Here is a 24,346-nt window from a genome sequence, read left to right as displayed (position 1 = left end):
AATGGTCTAAATGCAACAATTAAAAGACCGAGATTACTAGAGTGGATTCAAAAACATGATCCAATTATATTTTTGTACAAGAAACCCACTTTAAATGTAAAGGGACTTAGAGCTTAAAACTAAATGTATGAAGAAAAATATACCATGCTAACCCTAAAAAGGAAGGCAGGAATAGCAATATATTCAGCAGGTATTTATTTATTGAATACCTATTATATATATACTAGGCACAGTTCTAGGGGATGGAGATACTCTAGTGAACAGAACAGGCAAAACTTTCTGCCTTCAAGGATCTTGTATTTTCCATAACCCATGTTCAATGGTTTAAGAGCAGAAAGAAAAGTATGGAAGGATATAAATCAAAATAATTAACATCATCATGTCATGTAAGTAGATTTGAGTGGTTTGATATGTTACAATAAGTATGTATTACTTTTATAATATTTTTAAATCTAACAAAATATATTTACAAAGGCGTATTTGTTCATAGGTGTTGGACTATCAAGAAATGCTCTTATTTATCCTGATAACGTGTAGAGCCAGAACGTTCACTTCTCTGGTCTCCTATGATTCTGGAAAAGAACCCTCCTACTATCAGCCATCCTCACCTCCTGCACTGTAAATGGGAGAGTCAGAATCCTATAGCCTGACTGATTGCTAATTTGGAAGACAGTCACCATAAATCCACAAAGGACTGAATTTAATTTCACAGCTATGATGCTTCTGCATAGCATTTGCAGAGCTGGGACACTTGACTGCCTTTTATGGCTAGTCATTCTGTCACATTTTACCCACTCGATAAAGGCTCTCAAACTAGGGTCTATTTCATGTTTTCCCTCACTCATGGCCTGTCATTTCCTGAAAGCCCAGATCTCTTCAAAAGTGCCACATATCACCCAGACAAATAAAAGCTGCAGATGGTGGCGGGATGGCAGCTGTTAAGACTGTGAGCACACTGGCCTCTGTAGAGCTTCTCAGCACAGTCTTTTAATAGCATTTTCCATGCTGGTGGAAAGACCATGAAATGCCTTCAAGCCTTTTTGGGAGGAAAGCGGTAGGTCTGACTATTCTGCAGGTTTTAGATCATCACAGTTATGGTTGAGTTTGAGATTGTGGATGCCCTGACACTGAACTAGGGAGATGGGCTTGGGAGGTTGTGGGGAGATGGGTTTCTGGTAACTTCTATTCATGAATTTTTGCTGGATCATTCACTCACCTACTACATATTTCTTTTGTGTTCTTCAAGGGATACTTAATATAGAGATTTGTAATAGGGTGTCTGAGTCTACACTTCTTGGATTTGAATCTTAGTTCTGCTACCGATTGGGTGGATTATAGGAAAATAATTTGATCTTTGCAAGCTTCACCCTCCCATCCATGAAATGGGATTGATAATAATATATATCTCAAGGTTATAGCAAGGATAAAGTAAGGTAATATACATTAGGGACTTAGTGCCTGGCACATAATAAGTGTTCAGTACATTTGAGTTGCTATATGTTTGGTACTGAAACCAATAGAAAGTAGAAACTTTTACTGAAATTATGGGTACAAATGCGTGGTCCAAGTATACTCTACTCTTTTGGTGTGCAAATCCAAAACCAAAACATCTATTGGAATAATCTAGATTTGGAGAAACCCTAGTGATCTGTGAGGTGCGAACATGAGAACATTGAGATACTTCTATAACTCAGAGCACATGATTCTCTCATTAAAATAAACAAACCCAAAACAGCACACACAAGAGGAAATAAAACACTTAAGATTAAGACTAAGTGACCCAACCTAACCAGTAGAAAAATTAATGAAGCAAGAGCAATTCTTTTTGAAAGAAATTTACAGAAAATTTTAAAAAATAATTTTATTTCAAGAATAGAGGATATAAAAAGATTTTAAAAGAAACAAATGAAATTTTTTGAAATGAAAATTATATAGACAAATTAAATATTTAGCACAGGAGTTAAAAAATAGATCAGAACATTTCAAAAGAGAATTCATGTGGTGTTGGGAAATAATTCCCCCTGAATTTATCACATTTCTACACATCCAGGCATTAACAGATCATGTGTTCCAGGACTATTTTCAGAAATGTTTATACAAGCAGGTAGCTTTGGAAAGATGGAGATAGGAACTCCCCTGCAGAAATGCATTTATATTATGGATAAGTAAAGATAAAGACTGTAACTCCTTCTGTAGAGATTTTAAGGTGTCTGTCCCTGGAGATATTCCAGGGTAATAAAACTAGACACATTTTCTTCCCTCCCCAGAAACATTTGCTTTCCTGTAAGGGTGAGAAAAATCATATCTCTCTATAGAAGACAGGATAGGCAGGTTTACCAGCAGCTTCTATGTAAGATCAGTTTCCTAAACTCAGGATTTTCTCCTATAAGACATTCCCACTGTGTGTCCTAGTATTACTTGGCTCTTTCTATGGCACCCTATAGGAATGTGGGTCTTATCAATCCAAAGCTATGATGTTACTCTGGCTGTGGCTTTGCTATGAGCAATAACCTGTTTTTGTCTCTGACCCAGAGATCTTCTGTTTTCCTACCAGTGTACATTTAAAAAGGTGACATGCTAACCTGGTTGTAAATAGTAAAAAATCTCAGACTTTTCACAGTTCTTGAAGTATCAACCTCGGCTCATCATGCAGAACGTCACTGATCAGAGATGTAAGGAAAGGAAAACTATTTTTAAAAAGATGTAAAAAGACATTATGAAGAACAGATGGAGGGGATCCAAATACATCTAAAAGAGTTCCAGGCTGAATAAGTGAAAAAACAGAACAGCGACAATATTAAAGACATAATGCTTGACAACATCCATACACTGAGTCCATAGATGCAGTGAGCTTACTAAGGTCTAAGATATTCTTTTAATGACTCCTTTCAGTGAAACTGCAGACCATCAGTGCAATGATGGAAGCGGACGACATTATTAGATACATAATTAGATACAAGTTCTAATTGTGTTTAGCCAGGATTTAGAACATAGTGGAATTGAGGTGGTTCCATAGAGTTAGATGAATTCAGCTTTCCCCTTGGTTCTTGCTTACCTATGGGACCCACAGTGCAGGTGGCTCTCTCCACAGGTAGAAAGTCCGATTGGAACTGAGAAAGAAGGAAAACTTGGTATCAATTTGCTTCTTCATACTCTTTGCCTTAAACCATAAGTGAGTGTTAGAATTATAGCTACACCAACAATCTCTGCACTTGTGTTCAGTGTTTACAAACATTAAAATCTCTCTAGCCACATTCTAATCCCCAGGCAAAGAAAGCTGAGTCAGTGCCCAGATATCACTTAAATGTCATCCTGCCTCCAGAATGTTTCCACTTATAGATTAATGACTCTGCTCCTAGACTAATTTAATCCATCTGTCCCTAAGTGCTTCTGACACTACTTTGGTCCTAGGACCTACATTAATAGAAATATTAGTAGAGTTCATAGATAGGATGAATAAACTGACATAAAGATGTTATTTCTCCCCCAAGGTAATCAATAAAGATAATGGAATTTCAAACAAAATCACAATAGATTTGATATGTGCGGATGTTGTGTGTGTAACTTACATAGCTGGTTCTAAATTATATGTGAAAAAGGTAAAAGCAAAAAATAGGCAAGAAATTTTGCAGATAAAGGAACAAAGGAGGATCATTTAGTCAGATGCCAAGGTATTTTTTTTTCTTTTTCTTTTTTCAAGGTATTTTAAAGAAGTTAAAAGATTCCAGGAAAGACTGAGCAAATTGGTAAGTGAGGCAGATAAAGAACCCAGAAACAGCCTGCTCACACAAGGAAGCTTGGCAGGTTTGGCATTCCAGGTCAGAGGCAAAAGATGAGCAATTCAATAAATGACATTGGGGGAAAACTGGTTGCTTTTATGTAAAAACAAACATAAATAGATTCCTATCTTATACCACACAGAAAAGAAAATAATAGATGGATTAAAAGTTTCCATTAAAATGTTTCAAAATTTAGATAAAATAGAATAATCTATTTCAGGTAACCAAGATAAAATAGCATAACTTTTACCCACCTGAGATATGAATACTTAAGAAAAATGCTAAAAGTGAAAAACATAATTAAAAGACTATTAAACATAACTGTATTAAAATTAAAATGTTCTGTGTGGGGCAGCCCCGGTGGCTCAGCGGTTTAGTGCCGCCTTCGGCCCAGGGCGTAATCCTGGAGACCATGGATCGAGTCCCATGTCGGGCTCCCTGCATGGAGCCTGCCTGTGCCTCTGTGTGTGTGTGTGTGTGTGTGTGTGTGTGTGTGTGTGTGTGTCTCATGAATAAATAAATAAAATATTAAAAAGAAATAAAATGTTCTGTGTGAAAAATTCACAATAAATAAAGCCAAAAGATAATCAAGAGAGTGGAAAAATTGCTACCCACATACACAAAAAAATTTTAGAGGTCATAAAATGTTAAAAAAAAAGACCCTGCCAATTTAGTTTTTTAAAAGTCAAACAACTATGTAGAAAAGTGGAAAAAGCATCTAAGTATTCAGTTTACAACAGAGCAAGCTAGACATGTGATAGGTATTTTAAAACTTCCTCAACGTTTCTTGTATTCACAGGAAATATAGTTTACAATAAAATCAGATACAATTTAACTCCTCTTCAAATTGGCAAAAATTTAAATCTACCAAAAACAATTATTATTTTTTAAATGTAGGAAGTTGGGAACTCATATTCTATTGGAGATGTATATAGTTACAAAAACGTTGGAGAATAATTTGCCAATATGTGTCAAACTACACACCCAGAAATCCCACTTCCAATTAAATAGATTGAAAACTCTCATAAACACAAAGAAATATGTCCAAGATGCCCATTGCTGCTTTATTTGTAATAAAGAAATGATAGGGGAGAGGGGCCAGGGAGGCAAAGTTTTAATGTTAATTTGTATGGGAATAGATTAAGCATAATTTGATCTACCCCAACAATGGAATACAGTTATAGCAAACAAAATGATAGGATTATATCTATTCATCTATCTATTCAAATTATCATAAGTATTTCTTAAAAGCCTTTTGTATAATACAGATAGTTGCAGAATGATAGGTCAGTATGATTCCATTGAAATATAAATGTAAGTCTCATGAGAATGCATTACATTCTTCTTATCGTGCACGCATACAGAGCTAGCACCCAGGGTTTTGCAACATGAGGCAACAGGCAAACAATCAGCATGGGACGAAATCTGGCCCCTATCATGCTTGCCAAGGCATGCACCTTCTCAGAGCTTCAACTGCCTAGAGGGATTAGCACCATGTTATTTACATGAAGGTGCTATTGCTCATAAAGCTATTTACTCACAAAGGTGTGTCCACTGAGAAGAGCACTTTTTTTTTTTTTTTTTTTTTTTACCAGTTTGCACAAGGCACCGCAATAGACCAGTGGGGTCTGCAGACACAGCATTGTATATGTGGTCATCAGAGGGGGATTTGAGAAGTTAATAGAAACTTCAGGGTCGGATCCCTGGGTGGCGCAGTGGTTTAGCGCCTGCCTTTGGCCCAGGGTGCGATCCTGGAGACCCAGGATCGAATCCCACGTCAGGCTCCCTGCATGGAGCCTGCTTCTCCCTCTGCCTCTCTCTCTCTCTCTCTCTGTGGTGACTATCATAAATAAATAAAATTTTAAAAAAAAGAAAAAAAACTTTAGCTTCAGGCTTCTCTCCTATGGGTTCCTTCCAAAGTCCTGGGAGGAAACTTAGCATGGTATTCTCATGGTCATATGCTTTAACAAATTTTGCAAAAATCTGATATTTTAACCCAATTGGTTAAGACCATTACCTCTTTTCACTCCATTTTTCCCTTTGTCCAACTTCCTTTGGTGCCAATGACTTTGGAATAGCCTCAAGAAGTTTAAGATCTCTTAAGGGAAAGTTGAATTGGAAATAATTTAGAAATATAGAAATATAGTTTTGTGGTTCAGTCCCTTCTGTATATATATACATAGCACCATGCAGAAATGGCTTCCAGAAGCATTCTTGTCATCGTGTGTGCTAATGCACCAGACATTGGGACATATACTTGCATGGTCATATGTGAATATGAAAATCTCCTAAAGTATGCAGCACCGGAAGACGTGGGAGGTGATTTATCAGGGTTGTCAACCCAATGAGTGTTTAAGATTAGTCACCGCACAAGAAAATTTAATTTACCCTGAAATATTACAGCTCATAGATGAAGGAAACTTAATTAAGTTGTCCCTAAATTGGACAAAAATCCCCCAAGTTTACAAGGCACTACCATACCAAAATGAAGTCAAGCTTGAACAAATTATTCCAAAGTATCAATAATAAAGAAACAAGTTTTTTTAATCAACTGTGTTGGAGGCAAGATTGAATTATCTTTCTGTTCTCTCTATACAAAATGGTATTACAAAAGCATTTCAATTTGAAGTGTCAGTCAAAGAATATACAGCCAAAACTGTAGGGAGCAAGTATTAAAGAGGTGACTCAAGCCTTTAGTTAATACAATATTACGTTATTTTTCTGTATTCTATCATTTATGTAACATTTGTCAGCTTATTTTTTCAATTGTTATAAGTTTTACTTTCCAAATATATATGAACTTTTGTTTATATTTAAGAAACAAAATAAATGAGCAAAGGACAAAAAAGAGAGAGGCAAATGAAGGAACAGATCCTCTTCTCTAGAGAATAGATGGTCACCAAAGGGGAGGTGGGGGGGGGGAATGGGTGAAATAGGGTGTGGGGATCAAGGAGTGATCACTTGATCAAGAATAAGCGCTTGTTGTGATGAGCACCTAGTGTTATATGGAAGTGTTGAATCACTATGTTGTACACCTGAAACTAATATTACACTGTATGTTAACTAACTGGAACTTAAGTAAAACTTTAAAAAAATAAAGACAACATTATGAAAAAAAAACCTAACTGAAATTTAAATAAAAACTTAAACATATTCTTTGTTTGTATTTTGAATTCATAATTTGCAATTAAAACAAATTATTTACCCACCCAAATTGCATAGTCTTTAGGCCCCACAGCAGAATCTTCTCATGGTTTCAACATTGGAAATTGCTTGGGGGTCTGCCCACCATCTTTAGGACAGTGTATACCTTTATGAAGGAGTCAAGGAAACCAAAACTGTGACACTACAAATTGCAACTTAAGTAAAAATTATATTTACTTTTTTTTAAAAGCTACTTAAGACAAATGTCAAAACACACATTTTAAATTTTTTTATTTTTTCAAAATTCACATGTTGAGTCTGAATGTAGTTTTATCTATTTTATATGACTTACGATCTCTCTACACGTTTGAAATACTTCTCCTTTCAAAAAGACGTGTCAACATATAGTTACTGCATATGGAAGGTACAGGGGAATTAGGAAGCCCTTGCAGTGGTCCAGACAAGAGACGTGTCTGTCCTGGGCTAGGACAAGAGCAATGGATGAGTGCAAGGGATGACTCTGAGAAATATACAGCAAATAGAATCAATGGGGCTCAGTGACGGGTGGTGGGTGGATGCTTAAGTAGAATCCCACAATGATGCACTGACTTTTGATGGTGTCAGCAACTGGGTGAACAGTGACATGCTGTCCCCGGGGACTCACTCACAAGCCACAATAACCCACTTTCTAACCCTCCTTACAGGTGCTGCTTGACATTGGAAACTAAGGCCAGATGCCAGAAGCCACAACCTTCAAACAAGCCCCCATGACCCAGTTTTCAACAGGTTTGATCCAGTTTAGATACGGAGTCAACCCTCCAGAAAACCTCAAGATCATCAGTATCTAATTATAATAACAAAAATCACACCTACCAGCACCAGTGACAGATCCTACTGCACCCACTTAAGGGGTGGCCTTACAAACCTCCTTACCTTAGCCCCACAAAACCCTGACCATGAGACCTAATCAGGGGGAAGATGCCCTTGGAACACAAGCTTCCCTTCTCTGTTCCTTCTCTGGCCATTGAATAAATTACCTGCTTGCCATCAAATGTTATTTTGTTATTTGGCTATTTGGTCAGTGGTGTTGAGTGGGGAAAGAATTTACCACTTTAGGAACCGTGCTTTGGGCTTAAATAACAGTTATGGAGATGGGAGGGAAAAAAAGTACCATTTGATGCCAGGCCCTTCTGCCCACCTTACAGATGGAAAAACTGAGACCCAGAGGAGTAGAGAGTGACTCACTTATTTAAGAGATGCTATTTATTCTTAGAGCACCCTTTCTGGCATGGGCTTTTAGAACATTTAAAAATGCAATGTTTCCAAGAGTGCCTGAGTGGCTCAGTTGATTAAGTTTGACTTTTGATTCCAGCTCAGGTCATGATCTCAAGGTCTTGAGAACAAGCCCCATGTTGGATTCCCTGCTCAATGGGGAGTCTGCTTGAGATTTTCTCTCTCTCCCCCTCCTTGTGCCCCTCCCTCTCTTTTTAAAATAAATAAAATCCTTAAAAATAAATTTAAAAAATAAAATAAAATACTGTGTCTCCATAAAGTGTTTATTTAGAGTTAAATGCATCTGGGACTCAAGAAGTGAATTAACTCTGTATCTTGATCACATTGCTTAACTTCTCAGACTCTAGTCTCTTATCTCTATTATGCAGTTATGATGCCTACCTATAATTCTAGAGAAAATTATATAAAAACAAAGTAAAGAGGTCAGTAATTGGATATATCACCAAGTTTCCCTTATTCTTCTCCCTCATACTCAGCAAAATATTTCCAATGGATCTAATTATTAAAAAAATAATTAACAGAGAATATTGCAAATATGTAATACCCCCAATGAGATGACAAACAGTAGGTTGTGAACTTCAGACACAACTTCTTCACTGAAAAATAACCAAATCTAATGGTGTCATCATTAAAAATGGATGTAGAATATAAATTTTTTTGCTAAATTAGTAACAACTAGTCCTTTTCCATTTATATTTACCCACATATTTGACCACTTTCAGTGCTCTTAATTCCTTTGGTAGATTTGATTTTTCATCCTATTTCATTTTCCTTCAACTTGAAGAACCTTCTTCAGTATTTCTTGCAGGGAAGTTCTGCTGGTGACAAATGTTTTCTTAAGTAGGCTCCAAGTCCAGCATGGAGCCCAAAGCAGTGCTTAAACTCATTACTCTGAGATCATGACCTGAGCTGAGATCAAGATTTCAACTCTTAACCCACCAAGCCACCCAGGCACCCCATGACAAATTCTTTAAACCTTTTATTTCAAATGTTTTTATTTAGCTTTTCATTTTGAAGGATGTTTTATCCGGACATGGAATTCTAGGATGATTATTTTGTTTTTATTTTTATTTTAGCACTTTAAAAATATCAGACACTTCCATCATCTTCTGGCTTGCATTGTTTCTGATGTCAGTGAATTTCTTAATTTTGTCCTCCTCTAGATAACATCTTTTATCTCTGGCGACTTTAGGCTTTCTCCTCTGACTATTTTTCTTTTCTTTTTTTTTTAAGATTTTATATATTTATTCATGAGAGACGCAGAGAGAGAGGCAGAGACACAAGCAGAGGGAGAAGCAGGCTCCACGCAGGGAGCCCGTCTTGGGACTCAATCCCAGGACACTAGGATGACGACCTGAGCCAAAGATAGACGCTCCAACACTGAGCCATCCAGGCATCCCACCTCTGACTGTTTTTCAACAATTTTATTATATGGTGTGTCACGACTTGGGAGTGTGGTAAGCCTGGAGATACTATCCATTTAAGGCAATGAGAACAGTGAAATTCCAGATTCGATATATCCAGCTTGTTAGAAGTTCACCGAGAAAAAAAAAAAAAAAGAAAGAGGATCTATCTGATTACCTATCCTGATGAACAGAGCATGATAATGTAGACGACATTCAGGTCATTGCTTTTCAAGAAATAGAAGATTCCATGTTTCTTATCCAAAATGATTTACATGTTTTCTCTAATAGCACAGGGATACAGAGGATCTTAGTGATCATCTAATAAAATCCTCACGTCATAATGATGTCAAAATCCGTATGTGATGTAATGAGTATCGGGTATTCTATAAGACTCATGAACCTGAACTCTATCACTGAAACTAATAAAACACCATATGTCAATTAATTGAATTTAAATTTAAAAAATCAGCAACCAATCAATGAAGCCAATTAGCATCAGAGCTGAAACTCAATTATCATTTCTTGATTCTTTTATTACCTATGTTTCCAGTCCCAAGTCATTCATATGCCACCATTTTTTTTACCACATCCATCTACCAACAGAACAATGGCTGATATTTTAAGTCGATTTTAAATCTACTCACTTGTCAATATTAGTCTTGTGTTAAGCAAAAATATCCCTAAAATTATATATGTTTTAAATATTGGTAATATTTTTTCTAATGCCCTTTAAAACAAATGTATAACTATTGGAATGAGTCTGTTGAGATTATCCTGTATATTATGCTATATGTGACATGCCGCACTGGGCAATGCCAGTCTGCTGCTTCCCAGGGAGTCTTGAAGAGCAAGGTATGTTTTCTTTTTCTCCAGAGACAGAGGAGAAAGTTGTTTTTCCTAGTATCTTTTCTCTCACCAGCCTTAGGTTCCAAGATGAGAGGTGTCCAGACCAATTTGGCTTCTCCTTTTTTCAACACTAGTATGGTCTGTGGCTCCCACCTGAACATGATTTTCCGTATGAAAAAATAAAAATAATTCTTTGAAAAGGCTTTCAGATGCTATTTGGATCCCATTTTTCAAGATTTAAAAAATGTATAAAAGAAAAAAAATGTATAAAAGAGCACAACAAATGAGCTGAAGACAAATATTATTTATATTGTTCATCCGTGTGTCTGTTTATTGAAAATTGGAGGGATTAAGAGTCAGACTTTTAAAAAGAGTAAGTATAGAAAAAATATACCAAAATGGAGACTCTTAATTTTATGTCAAAAGCAAGAATGCAAAATTGTATCTGTGCAACAGTTCCAATTTTAGAAAACTTATGTAAGCACACAAAAAAAACAGCATGAGAAAATATAAATTCTTGCATTCTTTGGACACCTTTAATTGGCAATGGTATGATTGAGATCTAAATGAAAATTTGTGATTTTTAGGGTTTTGTTCATTTTTGTCAGTCTTAATTATCCCATAAAGATTGTGATGCATTTTAGATCTTCACCAAAACAATGACCAGCCATCAGTAAGCTTCCGTCCTACAAAATATTTTGTAACTTATTAACTTAATTGAGTTCAGGTTAATTAAGGGAAAGGAAAATTGAATCTATCTCAAGGAAGAAAAAAGCCAGGTCTTTCAGAATTCATGCTAAAAGAAATTTCTCCAAATGGTGAAAGACACCTATTCACCTTGTAACTCCTGTGGTGATGTCTCAATGAGATCTGCGCCATCGGGATTATTTTACCTCTGGAATTAAAAAAAAAACAAAAACAAAAAAAAAAAAAAAAAACAGGAAGGGGAACAAAGGATAATTTTCATGGTCATTATTGGCTTTTTCCTTCAGTGTTATTCTTTGAGGCTTAGCTGAGACAAAATTCTAGCCAGCACACAAAATGTTATTCGTATTTCACCAGATACTAGTAAGACAATAAACAGAAAACCATATGAAGCTGGTTGATTAGGTTTCCAAGAGAAATTGAGTCTGAGTACTATCATTTCCTTGCTCCCAACCTGCCACCAGAAGAATACTCACCATTTGAGTATCTTTATCCAGGATCACACCTCTAGAATTCATTCTTTAAAGTCTAGACACCAGAGATTGAAATACAAAGGAAAGAGGGTAATCCTTTTCCCACATCACTAGGGTTTATCTTCTGAGTTCTAGTTTTACAAGAACCTGACTTTCTTCAAGTGATTAGTGGTGAAAATTTAGTGCACTTCAGCAGACTGCAAACTTACCCAAAGGGCTCTCGCAGAGGCCATCAGAGTAACCCCTAACATTCACATGCTCAGTATCAGAGGATGCAGGAGGGTAAGGTGGGAGCAGTTACGGGGCAACATAGACCAAGGTCGGGTCAGGAGTTAAATCAAAGATACTCCCAAGTTTATGGAGTTGGTGGTGCTTGCTTTTTCTTCCAAGTAGAAGCAGAACAAGATGATTACGTGGTAAGATCAGACATGGATGTGGCAGTAGTGAGTACCACATTGTCCCCACATTTCAGATCCTATGAACTAAGAGACTATAGATTATATGAATAGCTCTGAGAAAGATCCAGGACACCCCAGAGGAAACTTCTCCTTGGTCAAGGGTACACTTCAGGTGCTAGGAATCATATTTCCCCCATCTGGATGGCACCTGGTATTCTCTCATAACAGCATCCTGGTTTCTGATGGCAACTGCAGTCTGGGAAGCAAAATACTGGCCCTTGCTAAGGAAAGGTCAAGAGTGTTGGGGAAGAAGCCACTTGCACAGAGCAAAGGTCATGACTGTGAGAATTTGGGGCCTTTGGATGCCATAGTTACTTTCCCACACCTACGGTTCCATCACTCCTTTCTGTGCCCCCTCTCAGCTACCAGGTGATCCCATGGTTAGTTAGTTACAGGGCACTCTATCTTATAGACTGCTCCACTCCAGATGGTTGGTGTTAACATGTCATTAACTTAGGACCCTATGGGGTCATCCTTTGGCTCTTCTCAAAATTTTTTTTCTCCAAATCTTTTTAAAGACATTAATTTTAGAGAAATTTTAGGTTCTCAGCAAAATTGAGAGAAAAGTGTAGAGATTTCCGCTATACCCCCATCTCCACATATGCACAGCCTCCTCCATTATCAACATTCCTCACCACAGTGGTACATATTTTTACAATCAATGAACCTACGTTGACACATCATAATCAGCCAAAGTGTATATATAGCTTACATTAGGGTTCTTCCATGGTGTTGTACATGTTGTTGTTTGGACTAGTTTATAATGGCATGTTTCCATCATTATAGTAACATGCAGAGTATTTTCTCTGCCCTGAAAATCCTCTATTCTGTAACTATTCATTCCTCCTCCACCAACCCCTGGTAACCATTGATCTTTCTACTGTCTATGTAGTTTTGTCTTTTCCAGAATGTCCTTACGTTGGAATCATACAGTATGTAGGCTTTTCAGATTGGCTTCTTCACTTAGTAATGGACATTTAAGATTCCTCCATGTGTTTTCACCCCTTGAAAGCTTATTTCTTTTTAGCACCCAATAATTGTCCATTGAGGAGATGTATCAGAGATTATTTATTTATTCATTCACTTTTGATAGACAATTTGTTGACTCCAAGTTTTGGCAATTATGAATAAAACTGCTATAAATATCCTTGTATGTGTATTTTGTGTGGACATAATTTTTCAGAATCTTTGGGCAAATACCAAAGAGTCTAATTTGTTGGGTGATATGGTTAGAGTATGTTTCATTTTTTTAAGAAACTGGCTTTTTATCTGTCTATTCCTTCACCAATACCATGCTGTCTTGATAACTGTGGGTTTATAGTAACTCTTGAAGTTAGGTAGTGTCAGCCTTCCAACTTTATTCTTCAATATTGTTTTAGCCATTCTAGTTGTTTGCCCCTCCATAAAAACATTAGAATCAGGAGGTCTATGTCCACAAAATAACTTGCTGGGACTTTGATTGGGATTGCATTGAATCCATAGATCAAGTTTGGAAGAACTGACATCTTAACAACAGTGAGTCTCCCTATCCATAAAAATGACATATTTCTCCCTAAATTTTGTTTTTTGTTTTGCTTTATTTTAATTTCAAATTCCGCTTATTCATCGCTAGTATATAGGAAAGCAATTTATTTTTGTATATTAACCTTTATCCTGATACCTTGCTATAATTGTTTATTAGTTCCAGGAGATTTTCTTGTTAAACCTTTTAGGTTTTCTACACAGATGATCATGGCATCTATGAACAATAATAGCTTTATGTCTTCCTTTATGACAGTATACCTTTTATTTATGTATTCATTTGCCTTATTGTGTTAGCAAAAAATTCCAGTATGATGTTGAAAAGGAGTGGTGAGAATTTTAACAGATCAGTGCATTTATTAGCAAGTGCTTGATAAACAAAATCTGCTTGCACTTATTTTATAGTAGAAATCAGTTTGTTAAAACCCACAACTGGGTTCCTTCAGAGAAAATCTGATAAAAAGCTCTAGGGTTATATATAAATCACAGCTAAACTTTAAATTTTATTTTTATAGCAGTTGACATTTTTCCTTAAAAATGCCATTTTGCATGATTCTACATTTCAGAGCTTTAGAAAATAACAGTGTCCAAAGCAATACTTAATGAATACTATTTCTGCTTAAAAATTTATCTCTTTTTCATTATTCCACAGTGTCTCATTATATCAGTTAACCTCTATGAGCTTCAGTTTCTTTATTTATCAAATGAGGATAAGAGTACTCTCCTAATTGTGAAAATCAAATCAGATAATGAAAATAAAGGCACTTTACAGAGAAATCATCCACACCCAAGGGATGACATGATGGAAATGATCATTACATTTGTTTATTTTTAATCCTGCTTCTAATCTAGATGAGTTGTGGAAATTACTGCACGTGTACTTTAATTTATACTTAAATTCACAATGATGTAAATTATATACATGTCTCCCATGTCTTCACCATTAGGATAAATATTGTGGGAAATTTTGAAAAAGTAGTTGTACCTCGAATGTTTACAATCTAATTGTGGAGACAAAACATAGTAAAATAAAATGACAAAAACACATTATTGGAGAAAGGACAATACCAAAAATGATATCTGGAGTCAGATATTCCATAGTTTGAACCCCAGACCAGCCACTGATGAGCTGTGTTAATGTTAGTGACTGGATCTCTGAAATGGGAATCAGAAAATTATTTTATAAAGTTCCTGTGAGATTTAAATGAGATTAAATAATATCTTGGAATGAAACCAGGGAAAAATGTCACTTTCCTCTTCACCCCCTACCCTTCCTCACCCCCAGTCTTGAATTGGATAATGCACCATGGAAGGATCCCACTGAGAAAGATTGTTCAAGAAAACTCCTATTTGGGTACAAACCGTCATATTTGAATACTGCCCCCCCCAAAATAAATGAAGTGAGAAATCAACACCTGGTAAGGGAAAGAGGAAGTGTGGCTCAAGAAAAGGTACCAAAAGGGACTGGGTATGATGTTTGCAAAGCTCACTGAAGAAATTGTTACAATTGGAGCAAATAAATATGGTGAACATATGTTTTGTTTTCCTAGGATGATTCCTAATTTTATTTATTGCCCCAATAATAATAATACATTTTAATAGCTTTAAAAGCTCTCATTCTTTCTTTTTACTGTTTAATAGTTCCCCAGTTTTAATGGCTCCCCATCTCATTCTTAAATATATCCCAGGTTTGATGATAAATTACACTAGAGAAGATATGTAATTAAGAATTTTGGGGGGCACCTGGGTGGCTCAGTGGTTAACCATCTGCCTTCAGCTCAGGTCATGATCTCGGGGTCTTCAGATAGAGCCCTGCATTGGGCTCCCTGCTCAGTGGGGAGACTGCTTCTCCCTCTTCTGCTCCCTCTGCTTTTATACTCTCTCTCTCTTTCTCTCTCTGTCAAATAAAATCTTTTTTTTTAAAAGAAGTTTCAGGGACAGTGTTGGATAGGTTCTAAGAGGTCAGTCATGGAACTTTTTTTTTTTTTTTTTGGAATCCTTTTTTAAATGATAGGCAGGAGATGCCTGGGTGGCTCAGTTGATTAAGCATCTGACTCTTGATTTCAGCTGGGTCATGATCTCGGAGTTGTGAGATGGAACCCCACATCAAGCTTCACACTCAGTGGGGAGTCTGCTTTTCTCCTTCTTCTGACTCTTCCTTCTCTCTCTCTCTCTCTCTCTCTCTCTCTCTCTCTCTCTCTCTCTCATAGAGAAATCTTTTTAAAAAATTGATAGTGGGACTCCTGGGTGGCTTAGTGGTTGAGCATCTGCCTTTGGCTCAGGGCATGATCCTAGGTCCTGGGATCGAGTCCCACATTGGGCTTCCTGCAGGGATCCTGCTTCTCCCTCTGCCTGTGTCTCTGCCTCTCTCTCTGTGTCTCTCATGACTGAATAAATAAAATCTTTTAAAAAATTTTTAAAAATGATAATCTTTGCTGATGATAGGGAACCATGGTCTACTCTTGAGTCAGGTGTCCAGATTAAAGACAAACCATGATTTATATTATTTCTACTTGAGCTTTTAGACACATAACTTGATATCTCTTTCAAAAATGCATTTTTTAATTAGTTTCAAAGCCCATGCCTCCTGCAACTCTGAGCCTAAGGATCCTGGAGTAACACAGAGATAAATGTATTCTGTTAGAGTAATCTTTGGAGATCTGACTGATCACATTACATCCATCATATCATAGGAGTAATTTTCTCTGAAGGAGAAAATGTCTCTAAATATTTTCAGTATAACATTGTAATATATTCTCCAATTTACTCCCTATGGTTTTTTATGACACTCTATGCAATGAAGTCTAAAGAATCTAAAATGCCATCAATTTTAAGTTGCAACATTAATTATGAATATCCAACAAAGGAAAAGACTACCAATTAGGGGATACTACAATGTTTTCTTACCACTTGAAATTTCACATTTATTGGAAGATTGTTTTATACTTATAAGAAATTGACTTTTACCCAGTATCATTTATGTACATATATTAAAAGGATAAAAATTAAATACATTGGTTGAGTTTCTCCCGAAATTTCTTCACACTATTTTTCAAAATCACATTTGGACCCAAGGCATTGAAATATTTTTCTTCCTTTCCCCTCTTTGGCAGAACATCATCCTCTGTGACTATGGTGTTGGAATTGCAACATGTAGCCAAAGATATTCTATTGTTACTTCTAGAATTTGCTTCCAAGCTATTGATCCTCCTTCTGCAAGTTTTGATGCATATTCAGAGGCTGTAAGATCTATGTCACAACTGTTGCCCAGCTGTTAGTAATATGAAATCCATTCTAATTTGAAAGAGATGAGTATCTTAGAGTTGATGGGCAGGAGGAAAAGTCCACATGGCCCTTTGGTGAGGAGACTTGGCTTACCTATGGCCTTCCATGGTCACACTATGACCAAGATGTGTGACTTCCAGCTTTGGAGATCATATTAATATCAAATACGATTTACTGAGTGCTGAGCATCTGCCAGACATTATACAGAATGCTTTCATACATCATCTCCTTATCTTTGCAAAAACTCCTATGGAGTAAGTATTGATCATCATTATTTTATGACACCAGAGTCACGGTCCCCAGACTGGTAAATAAAGTGGATTTAAAATCTGCTAATCTAGTGTAGGCACCTGAACACTTAATCAAGAAGGCCTTTTGCCTTGAGGTGACTTAAATTTTGTCTATTTGTGGAGATGGTTCTTATCTCTGACGTATGGAAGGTAACAGATGCTTTCTGAACAATAGGATGGGACTACAAAATATATGACCATCAAAGCTATTCAAACTATCAGATATTGAATGTTGGGAAAAAAACAGAGTTCTTTATACTGCTTCCATAAGTTGCTTCCAATTTTACTTTACTATTAAACAACCCTATGATTACTAGTCTTAACATTTTTTGTGTATATTCATGAGTACACATTATTCTTCCATTCATTCACCAAATATTCTTTGAGTGCTTACTGTGAGTCAGGCCCTTGGGCTTAGAGCAGTGAACAGAACAAAGTCCTACTCTCGTGAAACAAAATTTTATGGGTGAGTGAGAAGAAGGGGTACAGATAAAAACATACATACATACATATGTATGACCAGCAGTGGTCATACTGCTGTGGTCACATACATAGTGTGACCAGCAGTGATAGACATTATAGAGACTAATGTGGGGCAAAGAGTGGCCATGGGATGTGGAGGGTACTCTGTTAGACTGGGCGTTCCAGAAGGAGTTTTCTGATACGTGACATATAATCAGACACCGAAAGAACTGAGGATCAAATCTTGCATTATTTGGGCCAGGAGATAGGTCACTGCCTACCTTCTCAAGGATGTCCTGAGCAGTGGGCACAGCCCAACATGACTGAAGAGCAGGTGATTATGATGGCAATGAACACATATTGAGCACCCACCCCAAATAAGCCACTCGGCTAAGTGCATTATGTACATCTCCTCCTTTAAAAATCAAAAGCCATCCAGATGGGGGAAATATGATTCCTAGCACCTGTCATATTTACTATTGCTCCCACTTTAAAAATGGAGGCTTTGACATTGGCACAGGACAAGTAGTCTGCCCAAGGTTGCCCTAGAATTGACCCATATCTCGCCTCAGTGTCTACTCTCTGAGCCACTGTAAATCCCCCATTCTGCAATACAGAGATGGAGAATAATAAAGCATAAAGATGAAGCATAAAAGGCATAGTTAATAAGTTGAAAGGTCATAATCTAGATGAGTAAACACTCTTGGTAAAGGGACTATGTTTTAAAAAAAAGGGACTATGTTGTATCTTCTAAAAAAAAAAAAAAAGCTCCCTTCTAAAACCCTCATCTCTGAAAACACAGAAGTCTTAGCTCCTCTCTCCATCTCTCCTCCTCGTATTCCCCTTTCTGCTCTTCTGGAGCATTTCTTACTCTATTTTCTGTGGCACCAGCCAAGATTTTCTTGTTTTCACTTTCCAATCCATTTTCATGGCAGACTAAGTAAACACTTTCTGCTCTGCATTATCTCCCAGATCAAACACCTTAGCCATGCACAGAGTGAAGACAGATGCCCATGGGAGTTGGTGTTGGCCATGGGTGCCACTGTTTTATTTCTGAGCCAAGCCAGCACTGAGTATGGAGCATCAACCCTCATGGTGTATAAAGCACAGCAGGGAACACAGAATTTTCAAACTGCAGCATGTAAATGGTAAAAATGGGTATAGGTTCTTCTAGGATGCCCTTCCTCTAAAAACAATGTCAACACTGACCAAGTAGGAGACTATACACTGACTCTTTGATAGTGCTGGAGGGAGGGGAGTCTGTGAGTGGGCAACAGAGCTGGCGATGAGTGTGAAGTCAAAACGAAGACTCTGGCCCAGGAGATAGGACAGTATAAACAAAGCAGTGGATGGCTTGATCCTTGAGGTTTTGGAATATTAGGCTGTTACTAAGGAAGCAGCTCAGACATAAGAAAAGAATGCTCTCATAAAAGGAACAAGGAGTGAAGAAGTTGAACTAGATTTTGAAAATGTGCCATAGATGTATCATTTCTTTATTTTCATTTATTTGACTCATCACAGATTGGTGAGCACCTGTTAGAATCCAGTCACTCGGCTATATCCTTTCATGCATATCATCTCTTTTAATAGATAAGCCAATCCTGAGAAAAGGAGCTATATTTTTCTCATCTTGCAGATGCAGAGATAGAGGCAAAGAAAATTTGCCCAACATGCCCAAGGCTACACAGCTGCAGAGCCAGGATTTCAACAAATATCAAAACTAAGAAAAGGTGAGACTTTTAGTGAGTGAAGTTTGAAGCCCAGTTGGGGCTGGAGCCACTTATATGTCCTGGAGCAACTTTGTACCACATGTAATTCAAGAGTCCCCTCTGTTAGCTGAGGATTTGTCAAGAATGTAGATCCAAGAGCCATGGTCTCAGACATTCTTCTGGAGAGGATATGGGAGCAAGGAGGCTGAGGATCTGTATATTTAACAGTCTTGTTCCTGGGGACCAGAATGAACCTAATGTAGGAGGCTGTGGAGAAAGGCAGCTAAGACCAAGCAAAATCAAGACTGGGAGAAACTAAGTGATTCAAACAAGGGCATGCAGCCATGCTACGGGGCCAATTCTCTCTGTGCACCTAACATTGAGGACAAGATAAAGGTGATGAAGCACAAACCTCTCCAGCCACTCACTATCATTTACTTTGTAGTCTTTATTATTTGAAGAAATCATCCCTGGTTGACTGATTATTTGTTGATATTATTTTGAGCATCTTTGTTGAGGTGTAATTGATACACAAAAAGCTGTACGATTTTAATATACACAATTTGGTGGGAGTGAACATATGCACATATATATGTCATGAAACCATAAGCATACTTACCACCTTGAAAAGATTCATCTCACATAACTGAAACTTTATACCCTTGAACAATTCTCTATTTCCCCTCTTCCCAAGTCCTGGTAACCACCAATATACTATTTGCTCCTATGATTTTGACTACTTTAGACTACCTCATATAAGTGGGATAATGTAATATTTGTCCTGTAACTAGTTTATTTCATGTAGCATAATGTCTTCCAGTTACATCCGTGATGTTTCACATGGGAAGAGTTCCTGCTTAAGGCTGAATAATACTCCGTTGTATGTACATACAATTAACCATTCATCCATCAGTGGACATTTAGGTTGTTTCCATATCTTGGCTATTGTGAATAACGTTGCTATAATCATGGAAGTCCAGATATCTCTTCAAGATACTGATTTCATTTGCTTCGGATAAATGCTTAGCAGTGGAATTGCTGGATCCTATGGCAGTTCTATATTTCATTTTTTGAGGAACATTTATACTATTTTCCTTGGAGATGGCACGATTTTATATTCCCATCAGTAGTGCACAAGTGTTATAGTTTTTTCACATCTTCACCAGCCCTGTTATCTTTCATTCTTTTGATAATAGGCATCCTAATCTGGACTGGAAATTAATGATCATGAAACTAAGGATTGTCACAGAATTGTTTGTTTGTGGGTCAGCAGTGCTTGGCACAGACGAAGTGCTGAATGTACTGGACGAATGAATGGATGAATGAATAGATGAATGAATGGCATATAGGCATGTCAGGCTTCCTTTTCTCTCCCCAAGCCTGATAATTCTTGTAAAGACATGGATCTCTACCAAGTGTAATGTACTTCATCCTTTTACTCACTTTTCCCTGCAGGAGATAAAGGAATTGGGAAATTCAGGAAGATAAACTGACATGATCAGCTCAGACCCTTCCTTCCTCTCCTTGCAAGTAAGCTGTCTGACACCATGTTCAGCTGTTCCCCCTCCGAGGACAGGCTCTCCTTAGCCTGATGCTGTCTGCCCCCATGCAGAACCACCTGTAACCCTTGGGTAATTAGCTCAATCCTAGACTTAGGGAGTGGGCTCAATAGGTTCTCACTCCAAGCTGCATAGTCCAACTCTGCCTTCACAGTATGAAGGGGTCAGTTTGGTGTTCTATCCACCAAGATATTTTTCCCCATCAACTTGTTTAGAATCTGGATTGGGAAGAGGGGTGCCATTTATCAAGCAGTTTCAGAAACATCTCAGAATTCTGTGACTCTAAAATAATCTAACAGAATCCCGTTCTTTAAAGAATCCAACAAGTTGGAAAGCTGTTTTTTTCTGGATGCAGTATGAAATAGTAGGGAAAGCCCTTGCTATCATCCCCAGTGTCATCACTTACCTGCTATGTGGCCCGACCACAGCATTTGACCTCTAAGAACTTCAATTTCACTACTGCTAAACCTGGGATGTTAATTCTTGCTGACACTGTTGTGAGGATCCAATAAGTCAGATAGACCTACATTACTAAAAGCACTTTGTTAAATGAAGAGCAGCATATATGTTCAGGGGAATCATCATTATTATTGAAATAAAACAATGCTATGGAATTTCATAATCATTATCAGCCCAAGTGCAGTGATTAAATTATCTTTCCCTGAGCAGACACACATAAAATATTGTGCACATCTCTCTGGTGTACCTCAAGCTCCATAATCTGATTCATTATAATAAGAGAATTACTTTTCGTTTTGGATACAAAAGAAGTATTTTTCCTGAACTGTCTATAAGAGTGCCATTTTCTTAACTATGGAATGAATATTTTTTATCTCATAGTTATAACTGAATGTGATTTTCCTCTTATTACATTTCTTCAATCTGTGGATTTCTTCTATAAAAAAGCTGCTCATTAATAAATTTGTCCACATCTATTTTCAGAAAGCACAAAGAGAACAATGGAGTCATTATAGGAACTCAAATTCATCACTGCAGTGTTGCACATTTCAGACATTAAATGAGAAAAAATTTCGTTGATGTAGGTATTTTCTTACTTAAAAAAAAAAAAAAAAAAGAACACAGGTTTTGAGTTCCTGATTTCAAGTTGCTACCTTACAACGTTTTAGCTGTGTTGAATCAGTTAACTCATTCAACCTCTCAGAGCTTTGGTTTCCTTATTTTAAAAAGAGGATGAGGGAATTGAATGAGATAATTTATTTCAAGCTAAGAATAAAGTACATATTATAAACTTCAGAAATATTCACTTAATCCCCCATTCTTGCGCACTGAGTAGAAATCAACTTGTGATTATAAAACTTCTGAATTTTATGGCTTAAGTACATAGAGTAAGCAACAGCAAAAGAAGTCTAAATCAATAAAATTCTGTTGGCAGGGATCCATGGGTCATTTACCAGAACTGTCTACAGTTGCATTAATTTGGCACCATTGGAAAGTCATTTTTTAAAAAAGAAGTCATTCTAAGAAGTATTGAGTGATCATTAAACTTAGCAAGTTTAATGTCAGTTCCAAAATATAATCAACTGGATCCTCCTAGAAAACCCCAGGAAGCCATTTCAACTAGTTGGAAAATAATTTTAATCCTTTTAAGGAATAATGGAATAAATTGGAATATTTTACTGTGATGCACACTACATGGCCGAAACTTATTTGTTGTGTAAAATTGAGAAAAGGTCCATTAGAACCTCCCAGAATAGACATTTATGATGTGGTTGGCTGAATGATAGAAAACCTTGGCCAAATAGCTCATTGCAGGGTAGGGTCTACAAACTTGGGGTGTTGTACCCAGTTATGATCTCTGCCAAGTGAGAGCATGGACAAAGAATCTCTACAGAAATGGGAGAGAGAGAGAGAGAAGACTTGATGCAGAGGGGCAGGCATGGAAGTGCTGAAGAGCTCCTTTTACTAGAATAAGGATTCATTCTTCAAAGAAATTAACGAGGAGAGAAAGCTAAGTGTGGGTCTAAAAGGAAAATTGAACTCGCGCTTTGGTGTTTGAAGGGGCTCATGAATAACACTTTTCTCTTTCTTTCTTACCCAAGACCCGGATAAAATAAAATCCTGATGCAGGCATCAGGCAGATGGAGAAGAAAATTATACCCGTTTTTAATAAGATCAGAACACTTGGTTTAAGTGTGAGGTTAAAAGGGTTTCTGAATGCTTTACCTAAAAAGCTAAACTTAGTTCCTGACACCATGGGCCAGTTCTGCAGGGAAAGAGTCTCCAAGTTAAGTTTGCCATGGAGCCAAAGCCTCTGAAGTCATGCTTAAGAAAAATAAGTGCATGTGTGAGTATGTAAGGACACCCCATCCCCGAAGACAGACCAGAAGGCATTCTCAACCCCACCCACTCTATCACCTCCACCCCTACTAATTAGCCACCCTGTCCTTCATGTCCTACCTTCCAAAATGTCCCCAGGACTCTCAGTTTCCATCCTCCTCCACAACTGTGAAAGTTCTGTTCTTTATCTGGACTATCCCATCAGGGGCCCTCCCATTGAATCCTCCTCCAGCCCCTATCCGATACAGAACCCCCGGCCCGCCGTCATGAACTCATCCTTATCAGCAAAATGCCAGGCCGCTTGGTGCCTCTGAGCCTTTGCACATGCTGTTGTCACTCCCTGGACAACAGCCTTACCACATCCACTTATTCCACCTCCTTTTTTCTAAATCCACCCCAGATATTGCCTCCTCGCACTCCTCATCTTTCACAATCTTTCTTTCCTCCCTCTATGCAACCAGAGCCATTTCATTGCACTTGCTATGCAGGCCTCTCAATTTGTGTCTACTAGCCTCTCCCCACTACCAAATCTTGAGCTTCACGAAGACAGGAATCACATCTTTTTTTATGTTTATATTCCCGGCATCTAACACACAGCTCAATAATGCTTGAGGAATTGAATCAAATGGAATGTGTTGTCTGAAAAGTATGAGGCATGACTTCATTAAGCAGGTTTAGGGAGGGTTTCCATCAAGCCTGTATCGTAAAGGAGAGAATTTTTTTCTTGCTTCCAAATGTGCTAGGGCTATAACCGACCGAATTATTGCCGTGCATGAAAACCTAAGTGCAAGACTTTAAATTCCACTCTGCGGATGCTGCCGTATACTTCGAATGAATCCACATTTTGCACCATCTGTTAATAACCTTTCCATGTCCTTATTGCTGCAAACAAAAGGAAAGAGACAGGTAACGCTGCTATGCAGAATGTCACAAAGAAGCAAAAGCATGTCTTACCTCCTGTCTTGGCAAGATTGAGTATTCAGATGCCTGCTTCTGTGCAGATTAAATTCACTGTCTTTTCAGTGGGAGTTATGAACCCTTTGGGGTGGGAGCACTGAGTGCTTGGAGACCCAAAGCACTAATGAATTTTTCATGGAGCAATCTTCCTTGCTGTGAAG

General features: G+C 37.5%; 1 long non-coding RNA gene across 1 annotated transcript; it reads left to right on the top strand.

Moving 5' to 3' along the window:
• Positions 1-868: 868 nt before the first annotated feature.
• LOC140603418 (uncharacterized) lies at positions 869-7,975 on the top strand. Its single transcript, XR_012006402.1, has 3 exons — positions 869-1,054; positions 3,701-3,746; positions 7,628-7,975. It is a non-coding gene; the product is annotated as an uncharacterized lncRNA (long non-coding RNA).
• The last annotated feature ends 16,371 nt before the right edge of the window (positions 7,976-24,346 follow it).

This window comes from Canis lupus, chromosome 14 (genome assembly GCF_048164855.1).
Source record: "Canis lupus baileyi chromosome 14, mCanLup2.hap1, whole genome shotgun sequence".
NCBI classification, from domain to species: Eukaryota; Metazoa; Chordata; class Mammalia; order Carnivora; family Canidae; genus Canis; species Canis lupus.
This window is presented reverse-complemented; position numbering and strand designations above follow the sequence as displayed.